The 13,118-nt window shown below is 35.4% G+C and overlaps 1 pseudogene; it reads right to left on the bottom strand.

Annotated features, from left to right (window-relative positions):
• Positions 1-824: 824 nt before the first annotated feature.
• LOC142357306 (lysosomal phospholipase A and acyltransferase-like) lies at positions 825-10,746 on the bottom strand (annotated as a pseudogene).
• Between the last annotated feature and the right edge of the window lie 2,372 nt (positions 10,747-13,118).

Below are 13,118 nucleotides of genomic sequence, written 5' to 3'. Positions count from 1 at the left end.
AGTTCTTTTATATTTCCTTTCCACCACTACCAATTTACCATTATTCATTTGAACAAATCAATCATTTCCGTCAACCCAAAGTCAAGTAATGTTTGTTTTACTTTCTTGAATTATTTAAAGCTAAGTTTTTCCCGTCTCCAAGAACAAATTAAAAACTAGCATGGTGAATATGCGATCATATAAATTGATTCTCGATTTTGAGATAATCAAAAAATTAAAATGCTCCAATAGAATTTGTGTTTGTAAGCAAGATTTACTCACGACAGATGCTCACAATAAGCGAGATTTTCTCACGCGAATAAACAGGACGAAACAACGGATTGCAATGTGTGTATAGTTCAGATTAAGAAAAGAGCAATATGGCCGCTGCCAATTTCCATTATACAGAAAAGTGGGCATTAACTAGACCAAACATGTCAACATTTTGCACCGATCAAAAAACTGATTTTTTGATATTGCTCAGATCAACCGGACCAAAATGAGACGTCTGCCAGATCACAGCAATCAAAAATTAACACTGTCCAGACACAAAATCCGTCTGAAATGTCTTCCAGACTAACAACTTGGCTCACCTGGTTCTCAATTTTTACGCAGAAGTTTGCCTGTTTTCGGTCTGGGACCTTATCTTCGGTTTTAGGGGTTTGTGCGATTATCGAAGACCTCGGAACTCATTTGTTAACATTTATACTTAATAACATATAAACCACACAGTATGAAAGGACTTTGTTTTTTAAAACCATCAACATTAATTATACTCCAAATTAAGGCGAGTGTATATATTTTCAGTTCTCATAAATTTCTTCGATATATAGTGACAACAAGTTTATTCGCCAGAATTGAAAGAACACCTTTGAGATAAATATACTCATATAAATGTCTCTCGGGTAATTAAAAATTAATTTCGCAGCCGGGAGTTTTCAGCTAAATGCGCTTGTCAATGAAGGGAACCCTGGTGACATGCTGCTCTTAATTTTATCCAAAAATTGTATTGAAGTCTAATTTGGACAATCAAAATATATCGACATAATAGTATTGATCGTATCCCAAAACTTGGTCCAGTAAATCCAGAGTGCCTTGGTAGATCAAGAGATCCACATGTTGAACACTCTTCATGTCAGAATCGGTCACGTGATATTCCGTTTTCCACTTATTCCACTTGAGACAACCTCTGGCGGAATTCAGGCTCACTGTCCCATCTCCGTCTCCGTAATACACGACTGGGTCATATTTGTCATCAGGTAGACCCCCTGCGTAGCTGAAGATATAAGCAATTCTCAGTTAAATGAAACATGAAAAGGTTTGTTGAGAAATAAAACATTTTACGATTTGTTCCAGATATTTCTAAATTGGAAATCATTCAAAGGCAAAATTCTGTTCCTTAAATAAAAAATTATCTTGATTTGATATTGCTCTTAGACTGTTAGACAGCCTATGCCTGTTTTTACGGAAATAGAAATTTCAAGAAAGTTCTAGAAGTTTCAAAAAAATCTATATTTACTGAAACTGAGCTGGTGTTTTCTGTCCCGAGCCATATACGCATGTTATGTTGACTTGAGGATGTTTGAAACGCAGAAATGATCGAAGTTGTCTAAACATCATTTTTCCCCGGGGCCAGTGAATATCATCGAAAAAACGCCTCCAAGTCAGCCCAAGAAGCTGTGTAGTTCCGTGTAGGGGTCAAAATAATTGGCTCTAAATCCCAATATAGAGCACATGGAAGCAACCAGGCAGTCGAAGGCCAGGATCTGAGACCCCTTCTGAGTTTGAAGTTGGGAATCATGAATTGACCGAGATTGTAGCCGCTTGCGAAGGATTCGACAGCTGCGGTTGCTCCAAACAGAGGCGTGGCAATCGACACCCAGTTCTTGATATATTTATCTTTCCAGGATTTCGGCATATCTGGGACAAAACGGTGGGTGATTTTTTTGAAGGTGCCATTTCACACCCGGTTTATAGATGCAGAGACGATTTTTAGATTTTTTGTTTTTATATGATCGATAAAGCACATTACTCAAATAGTTGTTTTTATAAATTATATATACTCGCACTTGCAACTCTTTTCTGCCATCCGATTCAAGAGCGTACCTGATTGATAGAAATGAAACAAAACATAAGTGGCAAATAAATGTAAAGTATATCAAATGAAAATCTGCATATTTTAGCATAGAATGCAGAGAGAGCGGTAAATTTTCGTAAGATTTGCTTGCGGTTTTTAGACGTGAAATTTTTAGTTCTTACGAAAAAGAAACACCTCTAAACGGTTTTGAACCTCTCATCTCCTCCATGTCAACAACTTTTTGTTCCATTTCGCCATCTGTCATGTATTTCTTTGATATTTCTTGTGACTTTTATTCAGATGCAGTAAGCGTCATAGAAAACTAATGTATTAAAATTTTGCAAGATTTGCCTTTTTCAGCGGTGAAAATGAAATATTCGCCGATAAAAAACTGAAATCAAAAGTTCTTGATATTTCAGAGTTCCCATACATAAGGGATGTTTGGCCATGAATTTGAAATTGTTTGAAAAACTCCCTGTTCCAATTAAGGCAGTTCATTTGACTTTTGACCTCATTTGAGGTGAAGCTTGTAACGAAATACATTTTTGTGAACGTTATAAGTTGTATTACACAAAAAATCTTTTAAAAGTTGATAGTTTTTCAATTGTAGCGGTGAATGTCTTCCATACTTGCGATGCTTTGCAACGAAGTATTTTTTTCACCACTCTCAACGAAATAAGTGCTATTCATACATCTTTTTTGAATTATTTTCTGCGGTTAAGGTATTTATAAATTTAGCGCTGAAGATTTGCTCGTCTTTGCAGTTTAAAATTTTTTACCGTATTCATAGAATTCAACGCTTAAAAATGCAATTCTTACATCTCTTGACCGCTTTAGTCGCAATTTTTACATTTTTAGCAATTTCTAGCTATCAGATTTTGAACCGGGTGGATTATATCAACAATAAAAAGATAAACCTTTACCTATTTTGCATAAGTAATGTTACGTAACTCTGCTTGAAGCCACTGAGATCTCGTGGCATTCATCGAGAATCGAAAGCGGTTGGGGATATTAAGTCACAATTTCAAAACAACCACGGAATTTTGAATTTCGAGTCACTTAACCTTGTTTGAGACACGAAAAGCGCACGTTTTAAAATGGTGAAAGTCATTGTAAGTCAACTTCTCCTTTAATAGGAGTCTCTGGCATTTTAACTGCTGGCACTGCATTCAGCGTTTTTTATTGCGAACGCGAATTTTTAAATTGAAAAGTTGCAGTTTTTCTGAAGACGGACAATTTGGTACAAACTGCCGCCTTAGCTATTGTTTCACTAAATCAAAATTTTTTCCCTCTATTTCCTCACTCTTAGGGTTTTCTATTTGTGGTTTTATTAATAAAATCTTTAGCTTTTTGACCACTAAAAACCAATATTATAGAGACTAGAAACGGTCTGAAATGACTGAGGGGTATAATTCTTCTATTCGACACTCAACGTTATAACCACAGTTTTGATCACTGTTGTTGAACTCATAAGGATTGAACAAGGTTTAATGATCCTCATTTATAGCAATAATGAAATCGGGATGAAACAATCTAGGTGTTGGACAATTGCCGTGTTCAATAATATAGGGGTTAAAAATTAGGGTTAAATTATATGGGGTGAACAGAATAGGAGTGACAAAAAAGACAATACCCGTATACCATAGCTAATTAAAAAAAATTACAAATAAACTAATTGTTTTGTTTTAAGAAAGTCAGCAAAAGACGCTTCAGCTGATAAATTTTATGCGGAAAGTGAGGAAAGAATATTTTGCTCTGAGGGCTATTTTCCAAAAAAAATGCTTTGCTCTTAAATGTTCTGGTGATTCGAATCTTTCCAGATTCCTGCGAGATGATCCAAAACAATGAGAACTTCTTAAGAATCTTGCATAGAGCCAATATTGGCAGAAAATATAATGGCTATCTAACTGTTCGCAAGCTTCGCAACTCTAATTGAACAAAAAAATCTGGATTCAAGTATTTGCCTTACTTTTGAAAGATTATGGGTTTTTATAAGTGATTATTAATTATCTGAAGCTATAATCCGTTGAAAAAGCTTTTCAATGTGCTTTCCGTCTAAAAAACCACTGAAAACAACTTTGCAGAGCTTTTTTGAGACACCGAAAAACTCTGTCGAATAATTTATTCACAAATTTAATTGTAAAATCGTGAATTTTTGTGGCAGTTTGAGTTCTTGCATGTTATTCTGACCAGGTTTGTTAAAATTTTGCATATTTCAATCAACTCAGACTTTTTTGAAACTGAATTCAAATCAAATTCTGAACTCTTCATTCCATTGCAAGATTGCAAAAAACGTTTCGAGATAGTGAAAAAGGATGCTGCATTCTAGGCACATTTGAGCAGTGTTAAATTTTCTGAATGTTTTACTTCATCAGTAACACGATCAAGATTCTTATTTTGAGATCAACTTGTCTTGAAAATCTGTTTGCTGTAGATATTCCGCTGCGCAAAACACGGATAACAAAGCAATTGGAGACAAACCTTCAGCAAGCAAAAGCAGGTTTATTCAAATACCAAGGCGAAATTTTCCCTAATATACCGAGATCTCTTCAAAAATGACAAATATTTTTCCCGAGTCTCCTTGAGATTGCTCAATTTGCATTTGATTTCATGTAAAAGAATTCTACAATCGCTTTAGGTTGATTAAGTTGGTTTCTTTGAATTTTTTTGAATTCGCCAAGCAGAGTAATACCCGAGAGAGGCTTGAATTTGGTTTATCTCAAACACTGTTCACCCATTGTATTTGAAATTCATCTTAGCTAAATCAAATAAAATTTCTCTTACCTTTCTTTTGAGTTTCGGAGGACTTGAAAATGGACTATAAATGGGAAATTGCGCACGACATCCAGCTGTTGTGTTTTGTAACAGTAGAAAAAAAATAGATCGGTAGCCCTGTTGATTAGCTTCAATTTAGTATTCCTTTCTGCTAGAATTACTTGTAAGATTGAGTTTTAGGATTAACATTTCTCATTTCCAAACTTTTTTCTGCCAAAGTTGATGTTTTCCTGTCACAGTTTAGAATCATTAGGTCTATCAAAACAAGTTAATATGAGATTGGGGTTTCATTTACAGATCGAAGACAATCAATGTTTTATTTATCACTAAGATGTGCTTGAACGTCTGCATTTCAGACCTTTTCTATGAAGTTTCTCCGATTGCCTGAGGATGGTTTTACTGACATCCGAAAAATTTGTCCCATAAAATAAGACTGTTGTTATCGCTTTTGACTAGATTGCATTTCACTGACATTTTTTTCACTAAATATGCTCGGTCTTTGAAATCTCATTCCTGTTGGATGTCTTTATTGGCGGGCAGAAAAACAAAAGAATGGTCCATATTGTATCAATTTTAGGATTAGCGGGAAAAATTGCTTCTTTGATGATCAGGAGAGGAGATGAAAACTCTTTGTAGAGAAATTTGAGTTTAAATTGGTACTTTTTTGACTTCAGGGTTGTTTTTTTTCCTCAAATAGGTTTGGTAATTTTTTCATGCTTTTTATTGATTTATGTTCAAATTTTTTGGTGTTTTGTTTAGCATTACAAGATAGACTCGATAGAGCGAACAAGGAGGCCATTTTCGCCTATAAAGACTTCTGTAAAACACTTTGATGTCCTGTTTTTATAACTTACATTCCAGGAAGGCTTGTGTGAGAACTCCTCCTAGGCTGTGAGTGATAACAACCACCCTCTGGTTGTAGTTGTTTACATACAGTTCTTCAATTAGTTGTTTCATCACCGCGAATTCACCAACCTTCTGTTTCCTTGTATTCACTGGTGTGTATCTGACAAAAAAGACGCATGACCTTATGAACCGAGAATTTTTATAGTTTTGGTTTAAAAAAACTGAAAACTCGTTCAAACGTAAACTGATGTTTGAAGAAATTAACTGTACCTAGTACAGCAAAATTTTGCTACACCTGAGAAAAAACACACCGTATGATTTTTAATCTTGCCATATGATAAGGCAAGATAACATCAAGATATTTTCATGGGTATAAAAACCAATGTTAAGATAACCAAGAACAGATAGTCATGAAAAGGCTGGAGTTTCCTAATTTGCAAAAATAGAAAACAATTTTAAACCAAAATATAGCCCTGAATTATCAAATTAAGCAGGAAACAACAAACTTTATGAAGAATCATAAAAAATCAGCTCCTGATAGATTATTAACAAAAAACTGAGTCTACTTTTTCCATTATAATAACAATTTTCAATTGATGCAAGCTCGATGTGTATCTAGAACACACTTTATACAGAAAATCATTCGTAAGGAGCCCAGTTTGGTTTCAGCTGATGAAAACCAGCTGATAAATACACACTATAAAAAATACCTACACCTAAATTTTCTGAAATACACATGATTTGTTTTGGGAAACCAGTTCAAGGAACAATATTGAAATAGTAACAACAATTGTCTCATTTTTTAAAATAAAATTCCACATATTTTATGTGCAATTATTCAAGTTCTTTTGAATTTTGATAGCAGTTGAAAATCATATAGCTGATTGAACGAATCAAACAGAAAAAACATAAAAACAAATTTTGACAAGAAACAAAACAAGAAGTGGACGCGTACAAAAACATGTATTTATTCCATAGTCAGCGCAGATGAATCTGTGTTTTACGTTTATTCTATACCCAGGTTGAGTTGCAGACCCAAACTGATTTATAATCAGACCCAATCGAGCGCACACCCTTGTCTTCTCTGACCGAAATTACAGGGTCTGGACGGAAGTTTGAGCGCACTACAGTCTGAACCATGGTCTGGAGTTGGTCTGGTCAGAGGTCAATTTGGTCTGAAAAGTCTGATCATAGGCGTATCCGAGCGCACTTGAGTCTGATCAAAAACGTTTCGAGCGCAATTGGATCTGATCGGAAGCGCATCCGAGCTAACTTGAGTCTGATCATAAAAAGTTCGAGCGCAAGTTGGTCTGATCAGAAATGTTTTCGAATGTATTTGGGCCTGATCAGGGACCATTTCGAGCGCCTTTTTTTCTTTTTTTTTGTTTTTTACTGAGAGATGTTGGCTCTGCCAAGAGGCAACAATAAAGCAGCGTTCTGATCAGAAACTCATCTAAAGTCCAATAGCTTTAATCAGAAAAAAGAAGTCCAGCTGATAGCAAAAGCCGGTCTCCTTAAGAGGAAACTTTGATTGACTGGAGACCACGATGTTTCTTATGGAAAGCTGTCTCAACTCAACCATTGTGTCAAAAATATACACTAAACGGTTCACTAAATAAAATTTGTTCTCAACAGTTGGGTTTCGTTTTCTTTAACAATAACTTTATAATTGTTTCCCTTAGATAAATTATAAACAGCAAGCATCAGTTTTTATGAAAAGAATATTTTATAGAAAAATTATCAGATTTTTTCATAAGCAAATCGTTCTCTGATCAGACTTTTTCGAGCGCACTTGAGTCTCATCAGAACCGGTTTTGAGCGCACTTCAGTCTGATCATAAATGGCTGCAAGCGCAACTGGGTCTGACCATAAATGCTTTGAGCGCAACTGGGTCTGATCATAACCTCTTCGAGCGCAATTGAGTCTGATCATAGTCTGATTAAGGTCAGGGCAATGGTATGAATTTGAGTCTGGACTATGGTCTGGAAATTGTCAGATCAGAACGTCTTTGTTCTGAAAAGTCTGATCAGAGACCCTCTGTGTCTGGAAAGTCTGATCAGGGTAACTTTGGTCTGGAAAGGCTGATTAGGATTAATTTGTGTTCTGAAAAGTCTGATCAGACACATATTTGGGTCTGGACCTCAACCTGGTTTTTTTTATTAAAAACTCCTTTTGTTTTTTGAAGAGATAGAAAGTTTTCCTTGATTTAATTGATCCTATTTAGTAGTTTGACCATGAGACACTTTGGTCCTTCCTTTTTAATCCTGGGCCGATCATCCAAAATTACCTCTTAATAACAACTAGGCGACTTTTTATACTATATAGTCTATTGTTTTAAAATTTTGTTTCTGTCCATATTGCCCAAAAGAATATTGAATGAACTTGTGAGCAAAGGAGTCTCGGGAACTGATTCTAATTATTTGCCGCATTTTTCAATAATAAATTTGATACAGAAAGAAAATGTTTTTTTTTAATCTTGGTTGCTTCAGAAACTGGTTTTCATGGGCCAAGATATTTCAAAAATCTATACAAGTTGTTCCTTGAAATAAACTTGACCTACGTTTCTAAGATTTTGTCACGATATTATCAACGAGCTCGAAAAATATTTTATCTATCAAAATGTTTCAAGTTTTGCAAGAGTTATCAAAATCTTGCAACTTGGCATGATTTATTGCGTTTCGTATCACTCATTTCAATAGGTCACTCCATTTTTAAAGAGAACGTTAGTTTCTGTTACCGAATGCTAGCAGTATATATAAGTTTTTTGTTTTTTCTCTCCGTGGTTCTCAATTTTTTTTCGCCATCGAAGAAAAGGTTTCAAAAAAACAGCTAAATTTCTTCTGTTTCCATACAAATTTATCTTCTGCTCGTTAACTTTTGACATTTTCCTTTTTTGTTTCCTGTGATTTCAGTGCAGACGTTTGTATGCAGTTATTTTATTCAGTATTCCACTACAGATGATTATCTTCAAAGAATTTTCTAAAGGGACAATTATATAGCATGTTCTTCTAAGATGGCCGACTTTTGCATGATACTGAAAAAACGGTCCATTGCGAGATTCTCACAATATCTCGAAAGAGAACAGTTGGAGATCGACAACAGTTGCTGACGAACATTTAAAAAAACAACAAGCCGCCTCGCTCAACTCCGAATTCTTGACACCCAAATTTTGATCCAGTGCACCGTACAGAAAGATTAACGGAAAACTAACTGAAACGACTGACAATAACACATACCATAATGACATTTGCTTGACTACGAAATTAAGACCAGGCTACACAAATAAAATGATATAGTAAGACTTTTTTCACGCATGGGATTTTCTTTTCGATCTATACTGCGTGACTGGACTTTCACACTTTTAAAGTTTTTTCATAAGTCGAAATGTAGATTAGGACACTCAACATACCTCCAATCGTAAGAGTACGCCTTCAGAGTGTCATTTGTGTAGCCTCTTTCCTTTTTCAAGTGGTTGACAATTTTACCAAAGTATGTGACCATCTTCAAGTCGTCTGAAACAAGTCTCATTTTAAGCCATTTTAATAAGCCAAAAAATCTGAATTGAAAATCAGGAAATTTTTAATCACCGAAGTTGTGTCGTCAATCGTAAAAAGATGGTTTAAACATTGGAAAGGCTTTTAAAAAGTATTTTTCAGCGCTCATTCCCTAAATTTTGTGGGTGAAAACATTGTAATAAATCGGAAGCATTTAAATGTTAGAGCTGGAAATAACTTTTATCTGGCGGTGGAAAATATTTCATTCCGATGTTAAAATTTTTTCTCGAAGGGAAATTGGCACCCTGGTCTGTGGACCCCAGTGTTCTCAGAATTTTTATCGTGTAAGATCTGACAAATTTCTGACAAATCTTATTGTAAGAGGATGCATCTTCTTATCAGATCTGATAAGACGTTTCTCAGATCTTACACGATAGAAAATCTTCTTATAAGGTCTTATACGATTAAAAAAACCTCTTATCAGATCCTACACGATAAAATAAGATCTATAAGATCTTATACGATAAAATTCCTCTTATAAGATCTTATATGATGAAAAATCCTCTTATAAGAACTTACACGATAAAAATTCCTCTTATAAGGTCTTATACGATAAAAATTCCTCCTATAAATTCTTACACGATAAGAAGGAAGGAATATCTTATACGATAAGAGGAATGTATATCTTATAAGATGTCTTATACGATCTTACACGATAAAAAATCCTCTTAACAGAATTTTTATCGTGTAAGTTCTTGTAAGAGGAATTGTTGGCGTGTAGGATCTTATCAGATCTTACACGGTAAAAATTCCACAATCACTGGGGTATTCAAAGAACACTTCCGCTGAGATAGTTAAGTTAAGTTAAGTTCGCATAAGACATCATAGCAATAAAACGCTGGGTCACTCAGAATTAAGGAGCACTAAAATGAAGTTCCGCGATTTCCATTCTTCCGCTCTGATATCCAATCTTTACTGTGGTGGAATTACGATGGAATAATTGTGAAATAAAAGTGGGCTTAGGGTTGAAATCCACTTTGGCACTGTGTTCAAATCCCCAATTTAACCAAACCTCAAGTCACCAAACGTTAACGGTGCCAATTCTCGTCCACTTTTATTCCACACTTATTTGGCTTAGTATTACCCAAATAGGAGCTGCCATCCAGCGAACCAATCGGGTCCATTTTGGTCTCAAACCCCGGCACATTATGATAAGTGCCAGTCTTTTCGTCATAAACCAGGTGCGCGTTGTCCATCAAACATGTGAATTCCGGTGGCATGAAAAACGGCTCATAATTCAGCCACATTGTGTACCAGTCAGCTGTCTTTTTGGAACAGAACCAGTGTTGAGTAGAAGACCTGTTTAGTCTGGCGTAGATCCTGCTGCCCCCGTCTCCGGGTATTAGAAGAACTGGATAGGAGGGCTCTGATTGCCATAATGCGCTGTTTACAATAACTGAAGAACAAGCGAGTGATAAATAAGATATCATCATTAAAACATGAACTATCAGGGAGTCTCTCTTCATTTTGTAAAATATTGATTTTCGCGAACTTCCTCGAGGCTGGAAAAGCTACAAGTTTATGAATTTGGATCCTTTCAAGAATTTTAAAAAAAAACGTTTAAAAAATTAACGAAATTAAGGATTCAATCTTTCTCGGATCAGTGCAAAAGTGGGGCGCGAAGAAAAACATCCGTTTATTCCTAGAAATATCCGTTTATCTAGGAATCAGTCTAATCAGAATAAAGCAGCCAGAGAAAACGAAAAATGATGTCCTGCTGTTTCTTATAAATTGAAAACCTTTGAAATTATTATTTATAATATGACTGACTAGCGTTCAAGTTATAGGAGATAATGACATTTCGTACAATAGTCTAACCGAGTTTCCTAACTGACATTTTGCTCGCTGAAACTTTATCAGTTCATTGCTTGCTTGGTCATTGCACAGGTACAAAATAAGATCACGAAACGATTCAAGAGGAAGCAAAAATAAATATCAAGATGAATGAGAGGGGGAGAAAAGCGATGAGAGCACATTTTAGCTCATATATTTGTATGTTTCACGACACCTAGAGAGTTCTGATCTATCCGACGCGCAGTGGTCACGTATAGGTCATGATTCTAATGCCCCTTTGTTTGGCCACAGGTAACCAGTTTGAGGTGTGCGTTGATGATCAGCTAATTAAAAATCCATATTTGGGATGTATATTGTTAAAGGTATATATATATATATTAGTGGCTTTCGAATTTGCAGGGACAAGCTCCAAAGTCAAAATCTGCCTCAGCCCGGATGACTACCGACCTAGATTCCGTTTAAAACAGCAATAACACCCAGGTTGAGGAGTCAGACCGAAAGTTGATATGTCCAGACCCTCCCAGACGGAAATTGCCTATTTCCAGTCAATCGTGCGTTCAAAGTTGTCTATGTCAAGACTACCGCCGTGAATTCATTTTTCCTTCCAAACCGTGTAATTTTGAACGCACGACGCCACCTTGTGCGTTCATTTTGGCCTGGACATATCAACTTTCGGCCTGTCACCTCGACCTGGGCAAGCCACAGGCTCATCATGTTTGCGTTGTCGTGCACTCTTTCCAATCGTTTATGAGCTTTTTTTACTTTGCCCTGTACTGAAGATATTTTGATGGAAATTGTTATATTCGAAGAATGTGTTCTTGTTAATTATATCTTTCAACTGCTTCAAGGCATCACTTGAATGCGCTTTTTTGAAGCCTATTGGCAACTAGTCAGAATTCAAGGATATTTCTGTTTTGAATTGATAGGATTTCGTTATTATATTTTATTGAACAATAATCAAGACTTTCCAGATGAGAAACATGAGAAAGAGACTCAGATAAACTTGTATTTTGATGTATTCATTTTCTAGCAGTGCAAAAAAGACTACTTCTTGTTAAAAATCTTTTGTAAAACGAAAATTATAACCTGTACTATAACACGTAATGTAACATGAATAATAAAACATGAACTTTTTTCTTAAAAAATAGTTTTCATAGACAGAACACAACGGCGCAAATGGTAGATTTGGCGCAAACAGAACCCAGGTGATTCGTCTTCTATATCCCAACTTTTGACAATATTTGAAAAAAAATGACGGACGTAAACAGTTGAAAACGGATTTGAAGTTTTTAATTGACCAAGTGAAAACATAGCTGTTACCATTCTAATTGTTCACAGGGTTGCTTTAAACCCTATGTTTTTTTGACTTCATGGGCCTGACTGAACCAACAAAGTGGTGTCTCAGCTCACTAGTTCAACAACCAAATGGAATAGCGCCTCGCGGCCATTGCAAGTAGTGAAGTTAGAATAGCATGACAAGCAAAACTTAATGCTATACTTTTTAACAGCCATATTGATTTGTTCACTTTTGCCAAAATTAGTATTTCGTAACTATCATTGGCACGCAATTGCCATACTCAAAATGAAACTGAAACAAGAATTATCTCAAAATCGAGCAAAACAACACAACACTGCGACTTAACTGTATTGCGTTCTAACTGAATTGCTTTGCGAATCAACCTGTTTTTACTACTCTACTATTCGACAAAACTTCTACATGGTTAACAAACCTCCCATGACATCAAATTTACATTGAAAAGGGACGTTATGGAAAATTGTTCACCTTTTGTCGACAAATTTATCGACCAGCAATCAGAGATGAAAACTTGACATGTAAACCCACGTGACTATCAGCATAAAAAGAGTTTGGAAAAGCTAACAACAAATCAGAGGAAATTTGAATTTTTGGTTATATTAAATTGACGTACAGTGCATATTGAAGCAAACTTACTTCAGCGGTAATTTAACTGTTATCGTGTTTTGTTTTTGCAGATCATATTAGTGATTATTCAGTTTAATTAATTTTGATTGTTGAAAAGGATTTAACTTTGATATTCTCAAAACTTTTCTTTGTGAGGAGCAAAGTTTCTAAG

This window comes from Convolutriloba macropyga, unplaced genomic scaffold (genome assembly GCF_964194025.1).
Source record: "Convolutriloba macropyga unplaced genomic scaffold, txConMacr16.3 SCAFFOLD_2160, whole genome shotgun sequence".
Classification (NCBI taxonomy): Eukaryota; Metazoa; Xenacoelomorpha; order Acoela; family Convolutidae; genus Convolutriloba; species Convolutriloba macropyga.
Note: the sequence above shows the minus strand (reverse complement) of the source record. Positions and strands in the feature narration are given on the sequence as shown.